General features: G+C 36.7%; 1 protein-coding gene across 2 annotated transcripts in view; it reads right to left on the bottom strand.

The window, feature by feature from the left end:
* The window catches only part of apba1a (amyloid beta (A4) precursor protein-binding, family A, member 1a), a 101,680-nt gene extending 77,547 nt beyond the window's left edge, over nucleotides 1-24,133 (bottom strand). For both annotated transcript variants that reach the window (XM_056458523.1, XM_056458524.1), the window contains exon 1: nucleotides 23,866-24,133. The gene's annotated coding sequence lies outside the window, so the exon portion shown is untranslated. The remainder of the gene's footprint in view (nucleotides 1-23,865) is intronic.
* Nucleotides 24,134-25,361: the final 1,228 nt, after the last annotated feature.

Raw genomic sequence — 25,361 nt, 5'->3', positions numbered from 1 at the left:
TGCCTTCAGATCCTTCACAGTGATCAAGGGAAGTGATTACTCTCATATGGTGTTTACTAGAAGATCTGCCATTTACCTGATGACCTGTGTGTCTGTATACTCACCTGCTGATGTTCCCAAGAATGAACTATATGTGAGATCGCTAACATCAGATGTTTACATTAGAAGCTGTGAAGAAGATCGCTAACAGCTCTGACATCACTCTCCCACTTACTCGCTTTGATTGAGTGACTTGTTTTGAATAAAACTGATAAAAGAGTTGGGGCCAGTGGTGTAGTGGTTAGTGTTTCGACACGTGAACTCCGGTGCTGACGGCGACCCGAGTTCGATTCCTGCCTCGTGGTCCTATGCCGGTCCTTCCCCTCTCTCTGCTCCCCACGCTTTTCTGTCAATACTCTCTACTGTCCTGTCCATTAAAGGTGAAAACCCCTAAAAAAAAAACGTGACAGAATACAGGCCAAGAAGAAAACAATGCAGTCATGGAAGCTAGCGCTGTGCTAACCAGAAGCCCTTCAGACTCATTCGCTGGTATAGTCCATACCATGCGGCAAAACGCTGCCTTCCGCTCCCTTGAGCGCCACTTCCAACGCAGTGGTCATCACGAGCACCCCACTTCGACCCATGACTTACCCGGGCGAACCGAGCACCTGCAATGGTTTTCTCCTTCAATGTTCACGGTATATGGAAGCTAATGCTCTCCAATTTCCTAACAAAATTTTGAAAGTTGCTTTCATGATATTCCTGCTTTCAGGTCGAGCTCTACAGTGGGCAGATGCTTTATGGAATGCCAGCAGTCCGGTGATGGTCACTTCACAAACGTTCATAAGCAATTTCAAAGAGGTATTTGCATTCCCACTCACTTCTCTGTCAGTACACGACGAACTGATTAACCTTCATCAAGGAAACCTCACCATCCATGAGTATACACTGCAGTTCAGATCACTTGCTGCCAGTAGTGGGTGGAATTAAGTGGCCCTGCTAGCGGCTTATCATAAGGGATTAAAACCTCCAATTTAGAAACCTTCATCAAGAAAACTATCAGCGTATCACAACATTTATCTGCCTGTCTGTTAACCCAATGTTACCTCCCAGTGTTCCATCACCAGCGCCGGAAACTGAAGAGCCAATGATTACGGACGCATACCATCTGGAATCCTTCGAACGTCAAAGGCGATTTCGTAACCAGCTCTGCCTGTACTGTGGAGAATCCACTCACCCACAGTCTGCCTAGTTTGTCTGCCTCGCCTAATGGTGTGTAAGGTTATGCTCACACCCTCTGTATCTCATATACCACATACTGTATGTAAGCAGAATTAATTGTGAACTCCTGTACTCTGCCCATACATGTGCTGGTGGATTCTGGAGCAGCCGGAAACTTTATTTCTTCCAACCTAATCTTCAAACATCGTATTCCCTCTGTTCAAAATGAGATTCAGTACCAAATTACCACCATTCAGAGCTCACCATTAGGTGATGGCCAGAAATTCTGACATACGAACGAAGTGATTATTCTCTCTCCCCTCGAACATCAAGAGAAGCTTACCTTACTTATCCTCCTTCATGCCAACGTTGATGCTATCCTGGGCAGGCTGTGGCTTAAACGACATCAGTCCCACATCAACTGAGATACAGGCGAGATCCTGGAATAGAGTACTGCTTGTGTCACTGCTTGAAGCTCCTAATTCTTCATCCAGCCTCACTATTCCCTCCGTATATCACTCTTTCATTGACGTCTTCAGCAAGGAACGAGTCACCCAGTTAACCCCTTACCAGTCCTGGAATTGTAGCATTGACCTGCTGCCAAATACCATACTACCGCACGGAAAAATATATCCTCTTTCCCGTCCTGAGCACGAGGTGATGAATTCATACATCGACGAGGCTCTCCATCAAGGGTTCATCAGACCATCCACCTCTCCAGCTGCATTCAGCTTCTTCTTCATGCCCAAGAAAGACGGAGGATTAAGGCCCTGTATCGATTATCGAGTGCTGAACTCTGCAACTGTAAAGTTTGCTTACCCATTACCACTGGTTCCTGCTGCTCTAGAAGAGCTAAGAGAAGCGTGCATCTTCAGCAAACTCGATCTCTGAAGTGCCTATAATTTAATCCGTGTCCGAGAAGAGGAAGAATGTAAAACGGCTTTCCTCACCCCTTCCGGCCATTATAATTATCAGGTCATGCTCTATGGCCTAGCAAACAGTCCTTCCATCTTCCAAAATTTCATGAATGAAATCTTCAGAGACTTCCTCCATCATTTCACGATAGTTTATATCGATAATATCCTGATCTATTCCCATAACCTAAAAGAACATCAATATCATGTTCAACAAGTCCTTCAACATCTTTGAGAAAATCAACTCTTACTCAAGGCTGAACTCTTCCTCGGATACATTATCACAGCCGAAGGGGTCAGTATGGAGCAAGGCAAAGCGGATGCCATCTCTCAATGGGAAACTTCGAAGACCCTCAAAGAACTACAATGATTTCTGGGCTTTGCCAACTTCTACAGACGGTTCATAAAGAACTATTGTATCCTTTCTGCTCCTTTGACTTCCCTTTTAAAAGGCGGACAACATATTCTCACCGGAACTATATAGTGTAGTAATTATAAACTGCAAATTTTAATTCCAACTTGCTTCACCACACCTGTCTGGAAATTTCCAGTATTCCTAATATTGCCTTGATTACCTGGTTCAGGTGTGTTTAATTGGGGTAGGAGCTACATTTTGTAGAACAGTGGCACTCCAGAAGCAGGATTGGACACTTTGGGTCTGTTTACACCTGGTCACGTCATTCATTTGTTTATTTTTTTTTGATTAAAAAAATACTCAATTTGATTTCTGAAAAACGGTTCCATTTTGACCACATGAATGCACCTTTCAAATCATAACAAATTAAACACAATAAAAACATAATAATAAAATAAATAATAATAATAACATAATAATAAAAATAAACAGTGCTTTATGGTTTTCCCGAATTCTAAAAGTAATCCGGTACATACATAATTATCAAATGTAAAATAACACTGTATAGCTTGAATTTCAGATGGAGGGCAGGAAGTGATTCTTCTACATAGGAGTCACTATCAGAATGTCAAAATGTTTCTGTTTTATGTTGTTTATAATGCTTTAAATCGGCCAAAAATAAGAAACGCTGAACAGCTTTTTTATAGACTTCCAAAAGATTTTGCCTATAAAGGGAAGAAAGTTCAAGAAACTGGGTGAAAAAATTAACAAAACTAGACTGTTATTACTGTAGAGCAGTTCTTTCCCACCTAAAAAAAATAATTAAATAATAACGTAGATTATGTGTCCACACTTTTGTATGCTTTCATGTGTTGTGTGATGTCTGGAAGATATCCGCATGGTGAAAAACAATATTAATTTATAATAAACAAGTTTTTTAAACCACATAGTAGTGTATAATGTGTAAAACTCTTTGTTAATGAATGCTACAGAATATCGTAGCATTGTAAACTGATAAACTCTAATAAATACTGTAACGTTAGTGTAAACTGCTGCATTGTGATGGTGTTTAATTATGGCGTAGAAAACTGAAGCCGATTGAATTTGTAATTGCTTCAGTTGTGTTGTACCACAGCAACAATATAATTACTAATTTAAATTTCATTCATTTATTTTCTTTTCGGCTTAGTCCCTTTATTAATCAGGGGATGCCACAGCGGAATGAACCGCCAACTTATCGAGCATATGTTTTACACAGTGAATGCCCTTCCAGCTGCAACACATCACTGGCGAACACTTATACACACTTATTCACACACATACAGTACACTACGGACAATTTAGCTTATCCAATTTACCTGTACCACATGTCTTTGGACTGTGGGGGAAACCGGAGCACCCGGAGGAAACCCACGCAAACACGGGGAGAACATGCAAACTCCACATAGAACTGCCAACTGACCCAGCCAAGACTCGAACCAGCGACCTTCTTGCTGTGAGGTGATCATGCAACCCACTACACCACCATGACCCCCTAGTTTAAAATTAATTCAAGTAATTATCTATGCTTCCAAACACTATAGTATTTACTATAGTATTTTTTCATTAACATAATAGCTTATACAGTATCACACACTCACTTAAATCTTATTAAATTAGAGCCCAGACCTAAATCCTATTGAACATATCTGGAGAGATGTGAAAATGGCTGTACACCATTGCTTCCCATCCAACCTGACAGAGCTTTAAATATAATGATACTAATAATCCTCATATAAGGTGGCGACTATTTGGTAAGAGGAAAATATATAGTTGTCTAAGCAAAATGTGCTTTTTAACAGAGAGGGAGGCACCTTTATTAAGGCATGTGCCATCCAGTTAAATGTTCTAGAATGGAGCCATGAGGTCGAAGAATATGGGTGAAGCAGGGCGACTAACATTGTAAATACAAATTAGTTATATTAAGATGTCGCTAACATTTAACACCAGGTGGACAATAACTGTTTATGGAATATTTAAAATGACTATTTAGATGCTGTTTATGCACATAAAATAGGCTAAACTTTATTAAATACCCACAAGGCACTTGTGACTTTTTCAATACACTGCTCATTATTTTTTTTTAAAAATATTTTCTTTCTATTAAAAATGTATTTCCAATCTGATATGTAATGGGAAAAAAGAAGAATGAGTTCATCAGACGCTGGATTCAAACCGGGTTGATGATCGAGCGCATCAAAACAAGTCGCCATGTGCTTTAAAAACTATGCCACTCAAGCTGTTAATAGTGGCGCTCTTTAGTTATCTTGTTTCTGTCAATCAAATCCTGATAGGTAAAAATTGCTTAAATAATTTATTTCAAGGAGGTGCGCTATTTGCACTAAATAGACACTTGCAGCCTAAATAGACACTCGGCATTATAAATAGAATAGAATTATAAATAGAAATCAGCATTCCCTCGCATGGGGCCCCAAGTGCACACGGGCCCATGGGCCTGTGCTCATAATGCCCATTGGTTAATCCGGCCCTGATTGTTGAGCATGAATACTTAAAACAGACAATGTGAAAAAAAGATTTTTTTTAATTGTTGCAAATTTATTAAAAGTAAAAAAACCTGAAAAATCACATATACATAAGTATTCACAGCCTTTGCCATGAAGATCTAAATTCAGCTCAGATACATTCTGTTTCCACAGACCAGAGATGTTTCAGCAGCCTAATTGGAGTTCACCTGTGGTAAATCCAGTTGATTGGACATGATTTAAAAAGGCATACACCTGTCTATATAAGGTCCCAGGGTTGATAGTATATGTCAAAGCACAAACAAAGCATGAAGACAAAGGAATTGTCTGTAGACCTCCGGCATAGGATTGTCTTGAGGCAAAAGGCTGGGGAAGGTTACAGAAAAATTTCTGCTGTTCTGAAATTTCCAATGAGCACAGTGGCCTCCATCATCCGTAAGTGGAAGATGTTTGGAACCACCAGAGCTAGTCGGCCATCTAAGCTGACCATCAATAACCCGATGGTCACTCTGTCTGAGCTCCAGCGTTCATCTGTGGAGAGAGGATAACCTTGCAGCAGGACAACCATCTTTGCAGCAATCCACCAATAAGGCCTGTATTGTAAAGTGTCCAGCCGGAAGCCACTACCCATCTGGAATTTGCCAAAAGGCATCTGAAGGACTCTCAGACTACAAGAAACAAAATTCTCTGGTCTGATGAGACTCAAATTGAACTCTATGGAGTGAATGACAGGTCTTACGCTTGGAAAAAAAACATATTGCTCATCACCAGGCTAATACCATCAGTGAAGCATGGTGGTGGCAGCACCATGCAGTGGGGATATTTTTTAGCAGCAGGAACTGGAAGACTAGTCAGGATAGAGGGAAAGATGAATGCAGCAATGTACAAAGACATCCTAAATGAAAACCTGCTTCAGAGTGCTCTTGACCGCAGTCTGGAGCGACGGTTCATCTTCCAGCAGGACAATGACCCAAAGCACACCGCCAAAATATCAATGGAGTGGCAAAACAACACTCAGTGAATGTCCTTGAGTGGTTCAGCCAGAGCCCAGACCTAAAACCTATTGAACATCTCTGGAGAGATCTGAAAATGGCTGTACACCATCGCTTCCCATCCAACCTGATAGAGCTTGAGAGGTACTGCAAAGAGGAATTGGAAAAAACTCCCAAAGACAGGTGTGCCAAGCTTGTGGCATCATATTCAAAAAGACTTGAGACTGTAATTGCTGCCAAAGGTGCATCAACAAAGTATTGAGCAAAGGCTGTGAATACTTGTGTACATGTGATTTTTGTACATGTGTACATGTGGTTTTTCAGGTTTAAAAAATCTATTTAAATTTTTTTTTTTCACATTGTCATTATGGGGTATTGTGTGTAGAATTATGAGGAAATATACTGAATTAATCCATTTTGGAATAAGGCTGTAACATAAAAAATGTGGAAAAAGTGAAGCGTTATGAATACTTTCTAGATGCACTGTATATGCAAATGATAAAAAATTTTGATAAGTTTTTGAAGTTACTACAAAGTGTGTGTTTACTGCAAATGCTCACATTGCGATATTGATGCTGAAATAATATATTGTGCAGTCCTAGTATCAATCAAACATTAAATAGAATTTTTGGGCATTTAAGCGGCAGAACATGTTTGTTTTGTTTGAAGCGGCAGGGGTTATCGTCTCAAGGCTCCCTGCATTAAGCTGGCTTACATTACAGTTGGCTAATCTCTGCCAGAGGCTGGTTTAACCAGCACACATCCCCAAAATCTACTGAGCATGAGCTCTGAATCCCAGACAGAGCAGCTCTCATGTGGAGCGACCTTCAAGTGCTCATGAATTAACACAGCAGGCTGAATACACAAACCCATACACACACGCCATAGTCATAGCTTCATGCTCAACGCTGAGACAATGAACTGTGGATCGTGAGAACTTGGAGAGGCCATGCAGAATCACAACAAAGGAAAGGCCCATCTTTTGTGTAATTCTCACACAATCTAAGCTTTTGTAGGTCTTGTACAAAACATATACAATAATGTGTCTGTCAGCTGGCCTAAACTGAGATCAGTTTGCCAAACATTAGTAATTCTCTCATGAGATGGCAATGACAAGCAGAAAATGAGCCAAATATACAATCAAAGCGAACAGCAAACAGACCGTTCACACAGCGACTGATTTCTCTCTCTCTTCACATCAGCCCTGAGCTGACGGAGCAACAACGCAGAGAAAGATTTCTTTCCTAGAATAAACCAGGACACAAGGCTTATAGCTTTATAATCTGCAGGGTGAAAGCTGGATTGCTAATAATACAATGATATCACTCCCAGATGCTTTGTGATCATTCACTTGACATATCATTCACATTCATTTTAAAAAATGACCAAACAAAGCAGTCAGAAGACATCAAACATTGACAATTAAAACAATTATACACAAAAATAATGAATTACAGCTGCATTTGCATAAAAACAATTCAGGTAAACAAGTATTACAAGAGTAAATATTTACAAAGAAAAAGGTGATACATCAATAACATAAGCAAACTACGTCAGCAAAGAGCGAACGAAAATGGGTGAGCGAATATGGAAGCTGACAAATAGTAGGTTCAAGTTTCAAGCAAACAATTTCATGATGAACATTACACCAATGCCTGTTATTACCTACATGCAAATGCAATATAAAATAAACATACAAAGTAGCATAAACATACAGTTGAAGTCAGAATTATTAGCCCCCCGTTTATTTTTTTCCCCAGTTTCTGTTTAACGGCACATTTCTAAACATAATAGTTTTAATAACTCCTTTCTAACAACTGATTTATTTCATCTTTGCCATGATGACAGTAAGTAATATTTGACTAGATATTTTTCAAGAAACTTCTATAAAGCTTAAAGTGACATTTAAAGGCTTAACTAGGTTAATTAGGTTAACTAGGCAGGTTAGGGTAATTAGGCACGTTATTGTATAATGATGGTTTGTTCTGTAGACTATTGAAAAAAAATTAGCTAATAATTTTGACCTTAAAATGACTTTTAAAAAATTAAAAACTGCTTATATTCTAGCCAAAATAAAACAAATAAGACTTTCTTCAGATGAAGAAATATTATCAGACATACTGTGAACATTTCCTTGTTCTGTTAAACATCATTTGGGAAATATTTAAAAAAGGGAAAGAAATTCAAAGGGGGGCTAATAATTCTGACTTCAATTGTATGTTATTTGATTCTTATGTTTGTGGACATTCCAGTCGGGATCCTCAAGCTAAGGTAAATGAGCGTCGCGTGAGCAGCGCATATTTTTTTTGGCATGAATGTTTACAATTGGGATTCACACCCGGAGCAGGAACGCGAGCAGCGCATCAGCATCAAGCAAGGTAGGTCTTCGCATCAGTATGATGGGTGTCAGTTTGTTTTTGATTACATTGCTTTCACCAGTGTTTGGTTCGGTTGCACACAGAGAATAACATCTTTATATAACAAAAAAAAGTATTTAAAACCATCTTTATTATAAAGGAAAAAAAATTGCTCTCTGCATGAGAAAATGGATGTGTGGCGTGAGAGCGTGAGAAAACTGTCAATAGCGTTGCTCTCACGCCGAATGCGTGAGAGTTGGCAGCTATATAGGGCTATGTTTTAATACATTAAGAAAGTGATAGCCTAATAAAATGACCAAACTCTTTTAAAGGGTCATAACCCCTGCCCACCCCTCTTTCAGTTCAGGTCAACCTCAGAAAATTAAAAAAAAATGCTTCATAATTTGGTGTGGACCAAAGGGAGGAGACTGGGCGCGACCAGGAAAGCAGGGGCGCGAGTAACTGTCAGCTGACTCACACAGCAACCCAGACTAAAAATCAGACCTATATCCTCCTTAATTCCTGGGTCTAAATGCAGACACAGTGGTCAGCGGTGGAGCAGGTCCCTTGCACTTGCACATGTATTCCAACTATTAGCTCTGTTGGTACTCTGGAAGAAAACATGGACGAATTATTAGGCATCGGACTGGACAAAAATGAACCGTAAGCAGAGAGAGTGTGAAGAACGTTTGGTCTCTCGCTTTCTTTGACACACATGACTTCTCTCACAGAAGTTGGGCATCCATCATGCTCTCTCTGCATTTGCTTCACTTTTGTCCAGTCTTGTAATGTGTCAGAATTGTAACGAACTGATAAGACATGAACTCCACCATTCTCCAATTCTCATAACTCTTCCAACAAAAATGCTTGCTACACACAAACAGCTTGGTTGTCTCGGAAGCTGATGGCCAACCAAACGGCCGGCCGCAGCCAGAGTCTAGCCCTATTCATAAAAGCTTAACTACTCCTGGGTCTCACAGCTGTCGCTGGAAAGCATCACATGCTCTCGTGAATAATTAAGAAGCATGGTCTTCTCATAGGATAAGAAAACTCAGTCGCTGAATAATAATGAGGCACTGACATGTCATCACTCCACTTGCAGCGCTATGTCACCGATTTCAATCCCAGTTTTCCCAACAATGAAATCTAACAGATTCTAACGTTGTCTTATCTGATGCTGAACACACATAAATCTGTTAAAATTATTGTTAAAATATTGTCAGTTCCAGGCATGACTGTGTCTTTTGTCTAACAAATTCCCAGGTGATACTTACAGGCAAGGATTGGAAAACAAGATTAATGTACTAAACCGGTGATGGCAGTTTCTGTTTCCACTAATAAGCACTGCCCACTATATTGTGTATTTAACTGAGTGCTAGCTGCAGTAGTACAGAGATTTTTCGATGAACACCACAGCGATGGTAAGTTCTTATTAAAGGATTCTGCTTTAAAGATATCCGAAAATCCTCCTGGTTTTGTATCTTCTGCAAATTCACAACAGACTCCAGCATAGGATGTAAACCAACAAGTCTAAAGACAAACAAGGGAGCTTTACTCAAACAGCTAATTAGCTAGCCTTTGTTAAACCAAATGAGTAAAGATAAAGATGACCCATAGGACTGGGTGTTGAAATGACAATGATATTTAGGGAGACATAATTTTTTTTATCAATACATCTATAACATGTTTGATGAATGTTGGATATAATGCTTCAAAGTGAAGCAAAACATGCACTGTTTATCTATTCATGTGCAGTGTTAGTGTAGGATTGATTATATGTGGATAGGTTTCGAATCAACCCCGCAATCACCTCTAAGAATATCATTTGAATTTAGTGAAGAACACAGACATCTCTGTGAATAAGTAGTTTGAAGCCTGATGTAGCAGTGCTGATGTTCTCAATGGCACTTTTAAGTTTGCACAACACAACTCTTTATAAATATGTCTATCATATTGCACCTCAGATTTTTGAAATTAACTGCAGTTTGTCATGAAATATCGTTTTGCCATTAAATATCGTGTAATACATATCCTGTTGAGATTTGAAATGAACTGTGACGTTCAAAGATCTCTCATCCTGATGAATCTTCTACTCACAATAATAAAAACAAACAGCACAGCAAAGTCAACATCACACCATCAGCTTTGCAATTACAGAGCAGATTGGGATATTAATGATTATTAATATAGTCATTCAGCAAAGCCTATTATGCATGGTCAGTTCAAGTCTCTGTTGTCAGTTTTCCCTGTATTAATATTCTGCCAGCTTTGCTTTCTCAACCCAGCTCAGCAACCCAGCTCAGAGGATTATGTCTATTAAAATGTATTCATATTGGAAACATGACCTAGTCCTGCAAATTCCCCCAAATTAATTACAACTTCTAAAAACTTTGCCTAGCTCCAGATTGTTACAACAAGCACTTTTCTTTCAGCCTGATTCTTTCTATTATTTTTTCTGCAGTTTCTTACAGAACCTTCATTATAATTCTATGCAAGACTATTTTGAATCTAATTATGGCCAAACCTCTTTTACAGCAGCCTCTATAAGTTAATGACTCCTTGATAAACAACAAAGAGAGCAAACAAACCACTGCTATATGCTTCAAAACAAGTGTAAAGAATGTTTTGGCTTGATAAAAGAAACCTTTTATCTTTTACAATTAAAGTAAGCACAAGACGGAAACTGAAAACTTCCATCCAGGTCATTAACATTCAAGCATCTACAGTAAACAGATTAGTTATTCAGGGCTAAACCTGTTCTTTGAACTTCGTTAAAGGGATAGTTGACCCCAAAAAATGTCATTCATGTCATTCAGGTACATTGTAATTATTTGACATAATCACTTGATGTTGAACAGCTTGAGATTTTAGAACTAATTTGCTAATAAATAATCAGTGAAAACACTAAATATCGCTATAGAAGCTAATATACATTCAGCGGCCACTATTAGGTACACCTTACTAGTAGCGGGTTGGACCCTATTTTGCCTTTAGAACTGCTTTAATCCTTCGTGGGATAGATTCAACAAGCTACTGGTAAGATTCCTCAGAGATTTTGGTCCACATTGACATGATAGCATAATGCAGTTGCTGCAGATTTGTTGGCTGCACATCTATGATGTAAATCTCCCGTTCCACCACATCCTAAAGGTGCTCTATTGGATTTAGTTATGGTGATTGTGGAGGCCATTTGATTACAGTGAAGTCATTGTCATGTTCAAGAAACCAGTCGGAGATGATTCGCGCTTTATGACATGGTGCATTATCCTGCTGGAAGTAGCCAGAAGATGGGTACACTGAGGTCATAAAGGGAAGGACATGATCAGCAACAATACTCAGGTAGGCTGTGGCATTGGCACGATGCACAAATAGTACTAATAGGCCTAAAGTGTGCCAAAATATCCCCCACCATTACACCGTTGATACAAGGCAGGATGGATTCATGCTTTCATATTGTTGACGTCAAATCCTGACCCTACCATCCAAATGTTAAGACTTATCAGACCAGGCAAAATTTTTTCAATCTTCTATTGTCCAATTTTGGTGAGCCTTTGTGAATCATTGACATAAACACTGCAGATTTTATATGTATATATTTTGAGGATGGACAATATTATCTGAATGTCACAGACATATCAAAGCTAAACATGCAATTATCTGCATTGATCTGATATGGAAAAATCAGAGTGATGTGTCCTGCAGATAAGATGACCTGTAATTACACAGCTGTAATAACTCATGTGTTGCATGAAGTGCTAGCAATAAGATCACATCAGTGTGGTCATTATTAAAGTACATTTTTGCCAGTATGATGATTTAGAGTCACATCAGGCTCAGAAAAAAATGCAACAAGAATTATATTTAATCTGTTATCAGACTCAAAATAAAAAGGTTATCATTATTGGCTAAAATGATTGGGTCAAATTTTCCAAATCAGCACATCCCTAGGTGTAAGTCAGGTGTGTGAATTTAACAACTGGAGGACAGAGCAAGAAAAAGGGCATGGACCTCACTGTTTTTAATGTTTGTGGAATAAAGCTGCCATTTCCTTAAAGAAATCTTATTAAAGCCAAAATGCACTAAAAGATATTTAACGATGAACGCAGCATTTTGGTGACAACTGTAGTCTGATTCACTATGGTGAGCTTGCTGAGAATACAAGCAAATTTTCCTGTTTAAAAAACATAAAATATGTTTAGAATGCTTATTCATATATGCAGGTATGGCAGCACAATATTGGAAAAACTGATATCGCGATATTTAATTTTTCTGCAATAAATATTGCGATATAAATACAGTTTCACAAGATAGTTGAATAACACTATATTTGGCGGTTTTAACAGTATTGAAGCAAAAAAATGCCTTTGTTATCAGTTAATCAGTTATTAGAAATGAGTTATTAAAACTATTATGTTTAGAAATGTGTTGAAACAAATCTCTGTTAAACAGAAATTGGGGGAAAATAAACAGGGGGCCTAATAATTCAAGGGGTCAGAATTATTAGCCCCCCTGTTTATTTATTCCCCTAATTTCTGTTTAACAGAGAGAAGATATTTTCAACACATTTATAAACATAATAGTATACAGCTTAAAGTGACATTTAAAGGCTTAACTCGGTTAATTAGGTTAACTAGGTAGGTTAGGGTAATTAGGAAAGCTATTGTATAACGATGGTTTGTTCTGTAGACAGTCAAAAAAAATTTGCTTAAAGGGGCTAATAATTTTGACCTTTAAATGGTTTTTATAAAATTAAAAACTGCTTTTATTCTAGCCAAAATAAAACAAACAAAACTTTCTCCAGAGGAAAAAATATTATCAGACATACTGCGAAAATTTCCATGCTCTTTTAGACATCATTTGGGAAAAAGTTAATAAAGAAAAAAAAGAGAGATACTAATAATTCTGACTTCAACTGTATATTTAACTGATGAGCTCTGCAAGAAAAGCTCAAAAGTGTCTATCACCTTTGCATATATGCAAGCCTGGAGATTTAGGTGTTGTAAATATTGTTTAAATGGTAACATAACATGCTCAAATATAATGAAAATAAATTATATAAAATAAAAAACAGATCGGTTAATCTTTAGTACAGACTAAATAAAAAAATGGCAAAGCAAACCTCATAATGTCACATAATATCAATCCCACGTTAGTTCTTGCACGCACAATGCACATTTTTTGGTCAAAATGATCTTGAAAAGTCATATCATACATCAGCTGCAAAGGGCAAGTGGATTGTCCTTTATTACAGCCTGTCATAATCGACATTTAAATCTTGTCAAAGCACTTAATTAGTTGTAACATTTCTGTACGTCTTTAATCCATTAAATCACTCTCAATGCTTCCACCTAAACAAAGAGTTGTTTCGTCTGAATATGACTACTGATCATTTTAGTAGAGTAAAAGGTGTGTAAAAAAACAAGAACATGACCTCTGCATGCATGTTGACGGTTCGAATAAACAAAATTTTGCTGTACAACTTCAGAATTGAATGGTTAAAATATTCCAGTAACCTTGAGATCTGTAAGAACTGATGGAAAAAAAGGCTGTGAAAGAAGTTTAAAATTTACTCTGCTTGTAGGGATAAAAATTTGCTGACTTGAAAGGCCACACAAGAAAAATAATGCATGAGGATAACCGCCCAAGGCCATGTTGGACTCCTAGTATGTGTGAATCTGCTTCACTTTCAAGATATCACACAACCATCAAACAAAACTCAGCACACACTGCCTAAAAACTACAGTTCCAAACCCTGGAATCGGCTTCATCTGAGAAGACCTTCAGTTCTTTAAACACACTGATTAAAACAGGTAAACTTTGGTTTACTAAACAGCATGACTGTACAAAATGTGCTATTTTGAGCAATTAATGCATTCTTGATGAATAAAAATGAGCATTTTCTTTTTTCAGTTATCTTACTGATGGTAAATTTCTTTAATTAAATTTTGAATTGGTCACAAAATTATAGCTTGAATTTTGTGTGCATGTAAAAATACTAGAATCACAATACATAAACAAATGTTAATAGATAAACAAATCACAAGTAGCACTGTGTGAACTGTGTGAAAATTAAATAGCATAACTACGTAAAGGTACCAAAGAATGCATTGGTACAGTGTGTTATATGGTTCTCTAATATATAAACAGTAGAGACGTGGTTAGATAAGTGCAAAAGCAATCAAGAAACACTTTTACATGTACATTTCTAACCCTACAAATTGTCTCATTTGGGCACACAGCTGTATTTTGTAGTTTTCATGTACATAAAAACAAAAATATGTATTAAACCCTTATATTTAGCAGTGTGCATCTGTTTGTTTCCTCATTACAAAGAAACCTGGGTCTGTTGCCTCATCACAGATATACACAGCAAATTTTACAATGTGCAATATAAACTAACAAAAAATAGATTTAAACAGAACATGTGCCTATTAGGTGTAGCATTGAAGTGTAGTAAGCAGGCAGCCATTGAGGAACAATATAACATCTGTATATAGTTTGTCATTATGCAAAATGCAGGATACATTTATTTAATCCATATATCCTGCATTTTGCATTCTGACAAGCTATAAGCAGATGTGATGCTGTTCCTCAGTGGCTGCCTGCTTAAGGTTGATTTATATCTCTACATCAAGCACACGAATATGGTCTGGCGCATCCTACGCACGGTCGCATACCCCTCGCCGCACAGTGATTTGTCCGCTTGGTAGGGGTGACGAGTGTGGGTTGCTGAGAGCCACGAGCTCAATGGAGCGAATGTTTACAAGTGTCGAGTCCCGTGAAGGAGCTGAATTGAAGTTGTAGCACATCCGCCGGCTCCTGCCTCTGAATGATCGAGTTTTAGCTACTTGAACATTTAGGTAGCGTTTAGAAAAAACAAAACATCCGTGAACAAAAACTCGACACAGAGGAACATAAAAACCTACTGCCTATATATATATTTGTAATCTTACCAGGGTGAGCATTTGTTTTAGATTAGTTTTTTTTTACTAGGATTGTACACTCACAGAATTTACATAAGAACTAGGAAATAAAGGTGTTTGAGGCTCACAGCATGCCATTTCCACATGCTATACTGTTATTAATAAGCTATATCTAGGGATATCCATATTTGAATTCTTATTGGCACTTTTTTTGTCTTCATCGCAAAAATGAAATTTCAGTTTAACTTGAAGAGATTGTAACAGAAATATATTCCTCTATACCAGTGTTTCCAACCCTGTTCCTGGAGGCACACCAACAGTTCATGTTTTGGATGTCTCCCTCATCTGACCCATTAACTTCAGGTTTTGGAGTCTCTTCTAATGTTCTGATGAGTTGTTTCAGGTGTGTTTGATTAGGGAGAGAATGAAAATGTGTACTGTTGGCTTGCCTTCAGGAACAGGGTTGGGAAACTCTGCATTAGAAGAAACTCCAAAACCTGAAGTTAATGGGTCAGATGAGGCAGACATCCAAAACATGAACTGTTGGTGTGCCTCCAGGAACAGGGTTGGGAAACACTGCTCTATACAGCAGAATTGTGAGTACAGTGAAAAACATTTGTAAAAAAAAAAGTAAAACAGACTTCATATATACTACCTTGCATTATCTAGTCATGGTTGAACACCAGGGCTGTGGAGTATAGCGATATATATATATTAGTCAACATTGGTTCAAAATCTTTCATCAAAGTTATCATAAAACTATTCAACAACACACTTATTTATCTTAGAAAAACTTTTTTTTATCCACTTCAAATGTTGACTACTGTATACCATCACTGAATAAAAAGTTAAATATTCCATGTATACTGCATCATCAAGTGGGCATGGCAAACTCACACGCAGAGTGCATGAGTCTGAGTAAGATGTTCCTGAGAAGCGCTGAGTTGTAGTAAGATCAGGTCAGCGATCTAATCATGATTTAGGTCAACGGTTTTTGATTACCCATTTGAAACTGCGAATGCAAAAACAGAATAGCATATCCCTCAATAAGGTAAACAGTCATACTGTATGTAATGCTACAGCCTCTGTTGACTAACAGCCACCCCCAGGTCCTAATGCCTGCCCAGTCACATGACTGAATCTCATTGTAAACCCTAGATTAGAAAACTGAAAGTAAAATACACAAATACCATGATGTTATGTAATAATATGCTTGCTCTATATATTAATCAAAATATATGAAAAAGGATTGGCCTATTGGATGAATTAAGTATCCTTTTTCTTAAAACATGGCTCTTGAGCAGTTTCCCTCTGCCAAAGACTATAGAATACACAAGACGTCTCACTCATATAGTTTTGAATATAGGGAACAGTTTAACTGTCAATATTGGGAATTAAGCCCCGCCTACTAGTACAGGAGCCAATCATCGGTCGCTAATGTTTCTCCATGGAGACGCTTGGATCAGACGTGTGCTTTTACGACAGTTTGGTGGTCAACAAACGCACTGGAATCTCAGCGAATACTTGCTTCTTTTTTATTGGTTTTGTGATCTGCATGAAATGAACACGAGGTACACTCCGTCCTGTCAAACACACATCACATGACAGCAAATACTTAAACGCCCACAAACTTGTAAAAAGAGTCACTGTCATTTCTGGAGGAGATTCACTATCAAGAACAAGTTGTGAATTACCTCAGAAAAGCAGCACGATCTGATGATCATTATCCAGAGGATGATCATGTGTAGAACAGCCATAAATGAGGTTGGTGTTGTGATCTTGTTCCTTTTGAGTGCACATGCGCATTAGTTTGGGCAACCTGAAGATATGCAGATTTTGTTTGATTCGGATGTTTAGAAATGAAACTTGTGAGAGAGTTATTGTTTAATTTTATTGGTGGTTCCAAATATGTAGTGTAATCGTAGGCTTGGCCAACAGTTTTGGAAAATTTGACAGAATGCCTGAGCAGGCATTTTAGAGATGGCTGCTGAGTGAAATTGCTTGCCTTAAAGGGACTTTGCCACTGCGTCCTAGTGCCTGCAGTGTTTCCAACCCTATTCCTGGAGGCACTCCAACATTTTTTTTAAATCATCCTAATCAAACACACATGAATCAACTAATCAGTAATTAGAAGAGATTCCAAAACCTGAAATTAATCGGTCAGATAAGACAAAATATGAACTGTAGGTGTGCCTCCAAGAACAGGATTGGGAAACACTAGCCTAATAAACAAATTTTAGTTGTATCTATAAACAAAGCACCAATTTGCGTAAAATCATGAGTCAGATTTTAATTTATTGTAAGAAGCTAACACTTATGGGGAATAAATCTGACTCTGTAAATTAAACTAAACACTAACACTTCTTAAAAACAGGCAACCAGAAAAAATATCAGCATAAACTCAGTCGAAAGGATAAAAAAATGCTGACAAAAATCCAATATCGTGCATCCCTGTACTATATTCCACAAGGTCCAAATAATTTTAAAAAATGGTCTGTATTTGTTTTTCTGTATTTGTTATGACTCTTTTCATCAATCTTCTGGAATAATATCTATTTTAAAATGTACTTAAACATTACTGTGAATACAAATTCCTGATACTATGAAATATAGTTTTGTTCTATTGGTGGTATTGATTTTGGTGGTTATTACCACCTTGCAGTAAGCAAATAACAAATAATGGTTATTATTGTGCATAATAAAATATGGAAAAAGCTATTCACAAAGATGAATGTCCTTCTTAAAAAGGACATATGTGTAAAAAATATATATAATATAACATAACATACAATAAAACCCCCAAGGAAGCAAGCTAGAAAGTGCGTGATGTCCATACAGAAAGAGCAGTAATCAAAGTAAACCAATAATACTGCAGGTCAAAGAACACTTCAGGGAGGTACATTTTCCATTTCAGCTTCTCCACACATTTGCCTAAAAAGACTGGGACGAGGCTTCACTCTGCTCTCAAACAAGAGCCTATTTAAAAAAAATGGCCTGCAACAGTCAGAAAAAGAGTAGAAAAAAAAAATCCCTCAGTGCCTCTAGGGAAATTCAGTTTAGAATCACCTTTGATCTCTGCTCTCTGTGCATGGACACAACAATCCATGTGTGTCTGGATGAATCTATAGCAAATGACCCTCAAAGGTCCATCTTTTAAACCACAGACACATCAGCATCTTAACATTAGTAAAAATATGCAGATGAGCTATGACAGGAAAGAATGACATCTGAGCTAAATCACCTTAACTTAGATTTGTTTTAAAGTATGAACCAGATTTCTATGATTCTAGCAACATAAAAATTGTGCATGCTGTATTTTTCCCATTTTAACTCTGCTGTTTAATCAAACTGTACAAAGCTAGTCCAACAGCCAGCACAAAGCATCTGTATGTGATTCCTTTAGTACTTACATACAAAAACATCCACAGTATTGTCTTGAAATGCAGCTTTCTTTGTTTATCCTGCTATTATTCTGCAACAGTGCATGCAATGCTGCTATGATGCCTTTAGCCGAGAAAAATGATAACACTTCAGACCCATTTAGATCAATATGTTGATACAGCAGATGCCATAATCAATATGCAAATCTATAAACAATAATAAGATAGTAATAGTAATCAAAACTGCAAATAAACTGTACAGCAATCTGTTTCAATGTAATCTGTTTCATTGGAATCAGATTCAGTGCAACTATCTGAACCTTGACCAGACTCATTGCACAGAGGTCCACAGAAGAACTGGCTTATTGACCAGTCCTGGGTTTCATGACTGTCACTGGATGGGGTTTTGGATCCTTCCCACTGTCTTTTTAGCTGGCTCAACTGGAGCTTAAAAGTTGGTTGCAAAATATGTTGACAGATCTGCTTTTGAAGTTGTTTCATAAATATATTTTTTTAAACACTATGGACTTAATTTTAACCATCTAGGCACGAAGTCTAAAGCGAATGGCGCAAAAGCATTAAGGACATGTCCGAATCCACTTTTGATATTTTAAGGATGGAAAATTAACAGTTTGTGCCACAGCACATGGTCTAACAGGGTTGTGCTTATTCTCTTAATGAGTTATGGTTGTGTTTTATGCATAAACCAAAAGTCTGTTGCTATTTACATGGCAGACTGGTGGAAAAACTGAACACTTCACTAGTGAGAGAACAGTTAAACAGACCATCTGCAGCGAGGATAAAGAACGAGCCTCCTCCATTGGACCTCTTTACTTTACTCCTTACTTTACTCCTTTACTGTTGTGGAGTAAGGAAACAGTGTTGTACACACCCCACTGAAGACATCCATTAGCCTACATATTTAATTTAGTTTGTTAACTGCAAAGATTTGTTTCAAAACTATTTCTAAATTCAGTTATAATTTCCAGCAAACAAATAAATGAACAATAATAATAATGAAGTGTGGTCAAAAACAAAAAGATGAGTTAGATCCAAACACACGTCCTATTCTTATGCCCCATATGGTGATGCAGACGTCTCCAAAACCCGACAGGTGGACAAATCTAAACTTGTTTTTATTAAAACAAACATAAATATGCAAATAATAAATACTACTGCTAATAATAATAACATTATACAAATTCAAATTGTCATGAATGAACTGAAAAAAGCTCCTCGAGGTGAAGGCACGGAGACAGTGGTTTATATATTTTAGCAGAAAATAATTTTTTTTTTTAACATTTTAATCCTTTAATTGTTTTCATATGTAAAGATATTTGTGTATTGCTGTACATCATGTGCGTATTAAGCAATGTAAAAGCATTTGGACCTGCATAGGCGCATAACTAACGTGCTCTGCACTGGACTGCGCTAGACAGGCTTTTAGTTGGTCAATGGTGCTGTTCAGTTCCTCAAAATAGCAACGTGCCAACAATGCACCTTAACACACCTCCTTTTTAGACCAGCACGCCCATGAGTCTACAGAGTGGCACAAATGGATCTGCTATTTAAACAGCGCAATACAAAACATGAAAATTACAGTTGGGCTGGTCTGAAAATAGCAACAAATCACTCCATACACCCCTTGCACGTTATTACACTGAGTGTATGATAGGGCCCTGATACTGTCATTTAACTTAAATGATTCTACACTGATTGTGAACAGATTTACATATAGATGCTAATGTCTATAACAGAACTATAAACAGAGTTTTTTCACAATCAATAAAATCTGCAATATTTACAATAGGGCTGTGATTGTATAAAAGGCTCCATTTGCCACCCTTAATGAGATATGCATTTGTACTGTGATTAATCTGAACTCTAAGAAATGTGGACCTAAAGCATATGGATAATTTAATTTGCAGTAGAAAACAAAGCAGTAAGTTAAACTCTGCAGAGATAAATTCTGTTTATGCACAGCACACGTAAAATACATGACAATCTACAGTGCTCAGCATTATACAATAGTATGTTTGTGCATTTACAGTTGAAGTCAGAATTATTGAACCACTTGAATTATCCCCCCCCCTGTTTATTTTTTCCCTAATTTCTATTTAATGGAGAGAAGATTTTTTCAACACACTTCTAAACACAATAGTTTTAACAACTAATTTCTTATAACTGATTTATTTTATCTTTTCTATGATGACAGTAAATAATATTTTAACAGATATTTTTCAAGACACTTCTATACAGCTTAAAGTGACATTTAAAGGCTTAAGTAGATTAATTAGGTTAACTAGGCAGGATAGGGTAAAACGTTATTGTATAACGTTGGTTTGTTCTGTAGACTATCGAAAACAATAGATATAGCTTAAAAGGGCTAATAATTTTGATAAATTTAAATGGTTTTTAAAAAATTTAAAACTGCTTATATTTTAGCCAAAATAAAACAAATAAGACTTTCTCCAGAAGAAAAAAAATATTATCAGATGTACTGTGGAAAATTTCCTTGCTCTGTTAAACATCATTTGGGGAACAAAATAAATTAATAAATCAAAGAGGGGCTAATAATTCTGATTTCAACTGTTCAATAGATTAGTCAGTACTGAAGCCAAATCTGGAGCTTATCTAACAAAATAACTTACAATAACTGTCCAAAAACTAGTACACCCAAATGTATGTAATAGAAAAATGTTACATACAAATTTTAAAAAAGAGGAAAAATAAAGAGAAGCAAAAAAAAATTGAAATAAAAAATTCTGTTGAAAAATTTTGTAGGTTGTATTTTTATTTTTTATTTTTTTTTTGCAATATTTTGCTTGAATTTAATTCTTATTTATTCAATTATCTTTCAATTTCTAAATATGTATGGGGACTAAAATATTAGTTTAATAAATATATCTGTATAATAAATCTGTTTTGTTTAAATGCACCAAAATACATTGCCTATATTCACTGAGAAATTAATAAAAACTATTCATTTTCAAAATGGGCTGTACTCAATTATGCTTGAGCATTGAGTTTATATTGATTTTTAGATCTATGTAAAATGTATTGATAATGCTTACACAGATCAAATAATCTGAGAGCGTGTGATTGGCCAAGGACAGAAAACAGTAAAAACAACTAAGCCTACCCTTAAGCGCAATTTATACACAAAAATATTAGAACATTAATGCTGGGAAATCACTGAAAACAAATGATAGATTTAAATGGCTTGAAGACCTGTAAGTCATTCCTTTGACAAAATGACAGATGAAACATGACAAACAACACTTGGAAGGAGGTTGACCATTAAGCAACTATTTTTTTTAAATGAAAGTTTCACACAAGCAAAATGAAATATACAAAGTACTACAATTACTCAATTCTGACTGTCGATTTTAGTTTTAAAAGCTGAAATTAATTTGATTAACAAATGGAATCACAACACTACATTACATTAGAAATGCTATTTCATCCAAAAAACTTAACATCAAAAACAAGTGTCTGGTAAAGACTGAAGAATAATGTGGACTCAGGAGCTTCATTAGAGGACGCCACTCACATGTGCAGTGCCATTAGCATGAGATGGGTCTGGCTGCAGACTTGGTGCAGTGCAATCTGAGCTGCATGCAATGCTTTTTAATGGGCTCACCTAACCCCACCACTAACCCTACCCCTCACAGTGACGTCACCAGCTCCAATGAGTGTATTGTGTCTGACGTTGCATCTCTGAGACATGCAATCTCAGTTTGCATCATAAAGGCTGCATCAAGATACTATTGGTCAGCATTAACTCATCATGTAAAAATTTTATTTAAAGATTTGCCATTATTTTGTAAAAATTATTTGAAATAATTATTTTGTTAATAATTATAATTATAATAATTAATAATTAATTTTTTTTTTATAATTATTTTGTATAATTATCTTTGTTCTTTCCATTTTACCCCATGCAAAGAACATCACATGAAAAGATAGACTATATTTGAAATTAAATAATAATAATAATAAACCAATATTGTCTATTAAAATATATACAAGATATCAGTTAAATTTGTCAAATCTTAATGACCTATTTGTTTTTCCAAAATTTTTCCAGGCCGGGAAAATGCCATGTCAAATTCCCATTATTTTTCAAGGTTTTCCATGACAGTATAAACCCTGACTCTAGTGGTGAATGGAAAAAAATGTCTTTAGAAAGTTCATACACACAAGAAGATTGAGATAGTAGTGCATAAGTACAAATAGTGTGCTTTGTTTGGCATACAACTTCTTTAAAGCAGTAGCATTTTTAACAAGCAGTCATGCCATTATATCAGTAAACAAGTAGCCTATATTATAAATCAGTGTACTATATATATATGCATATATCTTGATCTCTGACTATATCTCTGAATATATATATTATATATATATATATATATATATATATATATATATATATATATATATATATATATATATATATATATATATACAAATATTGTACATTGTAAAAAATGCAGGGTTCCACACATCACACAAATTAAGTTAACTTAACACTTTTAACAAATTTATGTGGATTAAACATACAAAAATAAGTTGTCCCAACGAAATCTCAAGAATTGTGTTGTTTAAGCTCATTTTAAATAAGTAGTTTGAACGAGCAAAATTATATATATTTTTGAGTGTAGCCTATTCATTCATTCAATATTAAATAGGCTACCAGACAGTGCAGTGCTCAACAATAATCATAGTTAGGCTAATCGTAGTTTCAATCATAGCTAGATCACACAAAAATAGCCATGTTCACCTTACCAAGATTTCATAATTTACAGCCAAGAACAGGGCTAATGCACAGATGCCAAACCTCCCCTGTGATGTTATTGCTGTTATTTGCTCAGTCATGCCTTGATACGTGAGAAGCTGAGTCTTGTGTAAACACTTCCTAATCTATACCTGCTCAAAACAGAGCATTTAGACACATTTGTCACAGAGGCACACTTAAAGACTTTCTGCTATGATATTTGCAAAGGGCGGGTCGTTACTGTTCCCTCACGGCTCACTGACGTCCTTAAAAGCAGCGTACTGCGACATAAACCGCCACATTTTTTTTCCTAAAGGCATTAAAAGTACACCAATCCGTCAAAACAAAACATAACACTGGAGCATTATAAAGTTCAGTTGAAAAATACCCCCTACCAATCACAACATGAATGCAATGCGTAAACTGCGTGTTTTCGCAGCCCTACCTGCAGAGACATCAGCAGCAGCATCAGCCGGAGAGAGTAAAGGTGTGATATTGCGGATGGATGTGGCACGTAAGAATATGTACGGAGAGGTCTACCGATGGCTTTTCTTTTGCATCCCTCTGCAAGACCTGTCCATGTCATTTCGCCCGCTCCTATCTGTTTTCACGCGTGTTTTGCTCTCCCACCTGCACAGCATCCGACGCCGCGCAATGAGTCTGCATCTAGGACATGTATTTGGCAGGAAAGCTGGTTGGTAATGCCTACAGCGCAAGCGTATTCCGAGAACGCCTTTCAACAGCCGAGCACTATTTAGCAAAAACGACGACCCTGGGTGGACCACAGAGATATAGAGATACAGAGAGAGAGAGAGAGAGAGAGGGGGGGGGGGGGGGGGGGGGGGGGGGGGGGTGGGGGGGGAGAGGAGAGAGAGAGAGAGAGAGAGAGAGAGAGAGAGAGAGAGAGAGAGAGAGAGAGAGAGAGAGACTAGGCTATAGTGACTAGTGAGTCATCAATTGTGGCACTTCAACGTCTGTAAACGGAGATTATGTGAAAAATGTGTCCAGCAGCTTAAACTGAGGCTGATTCATTTTCACACTCCTACACAAACACGCTCTCAATTAGTGCTGTTCGCCTGGTAGACCAATTTAGCGGATGAAATAGGAAACTGCCCTTTCTAATTCTACATTATTTGTTCCGTTATTTTGAAGCACGCGTCTGAGCGAACACGCCCCTGTACTGAATGAGTCGCTGTTCTGAAAAAGCTCATCTTCTCTTTGAACGAACTAAACTGATTGAACAATCAGGATGTGTTGAAGCAGACCTGACATGATATCCCAGCGAATAGAGACAGAACGTTCCCAGAACGTTAGTAGGCTAGATGGTCCAATATGGAACCAATGAAATTGGAAACATTCTTTGTAGTCTAAATCTACTCAGTTAATATACTTCCGTTAAAAATACCCCAACATATAACCCAACCAGGTTATTATAGCACCTTCCCAACTATGGGTTATTTTAACACAATGCATTGGGTTTTTAAAATTTATCCCAATACATTGGGTTATTTTGATTAAATGTTATTTTTTCCATTCTTGTGTTACTATTGCTATTATTACTAGAACTACTAATCATTTTATAATTATGGCTGTGTAAAAAAGAACATACAGTATTCAAAAATATTGAAAATGCTTTATTTCCATTACATTTTAAGTTCCGAAAACTTAAGCGTGTTATCGGTTTAATTTAGATCGGCTATGAAGCGCGCATTTGTAGCTGGTTAAAAAATATATAAAAAACACGACATGAAGAGATCATTTGATAAAAAAAACATCATTGCGTTAGAGCTTAAATATACTTTATAACGTGAAAAAAACATTATGTACACATAATAATACAGCTCTTCTGTGTCAGTTAAATCAGTTGACTGTTGAAATTCTAAGTTTTTAACCCAACTGGTTGAGTTATTAATAAATAACCCAATAAAGCTTAAAAATAAC

Source organism: Danio aesculapii, chromosome 5 (genome assembly GCF_903798145.1).
Source record: "Danio aesculapii chromosome 5, fDanAes4.1, whole genome shotgun sequence".
In the NCBI taxonomy this organism is placed as follows: Eukaryota; Metazoa; Chordata; class Actinopteri; order Cypriniformes; family Danionidae; genus Danio; species Danio aesculapii.
The sequence above is the reverse complement of the archived record's forward strand: the minus strand, read 5'-3'. Positions and strand labels throughout refer to the sequence as shown.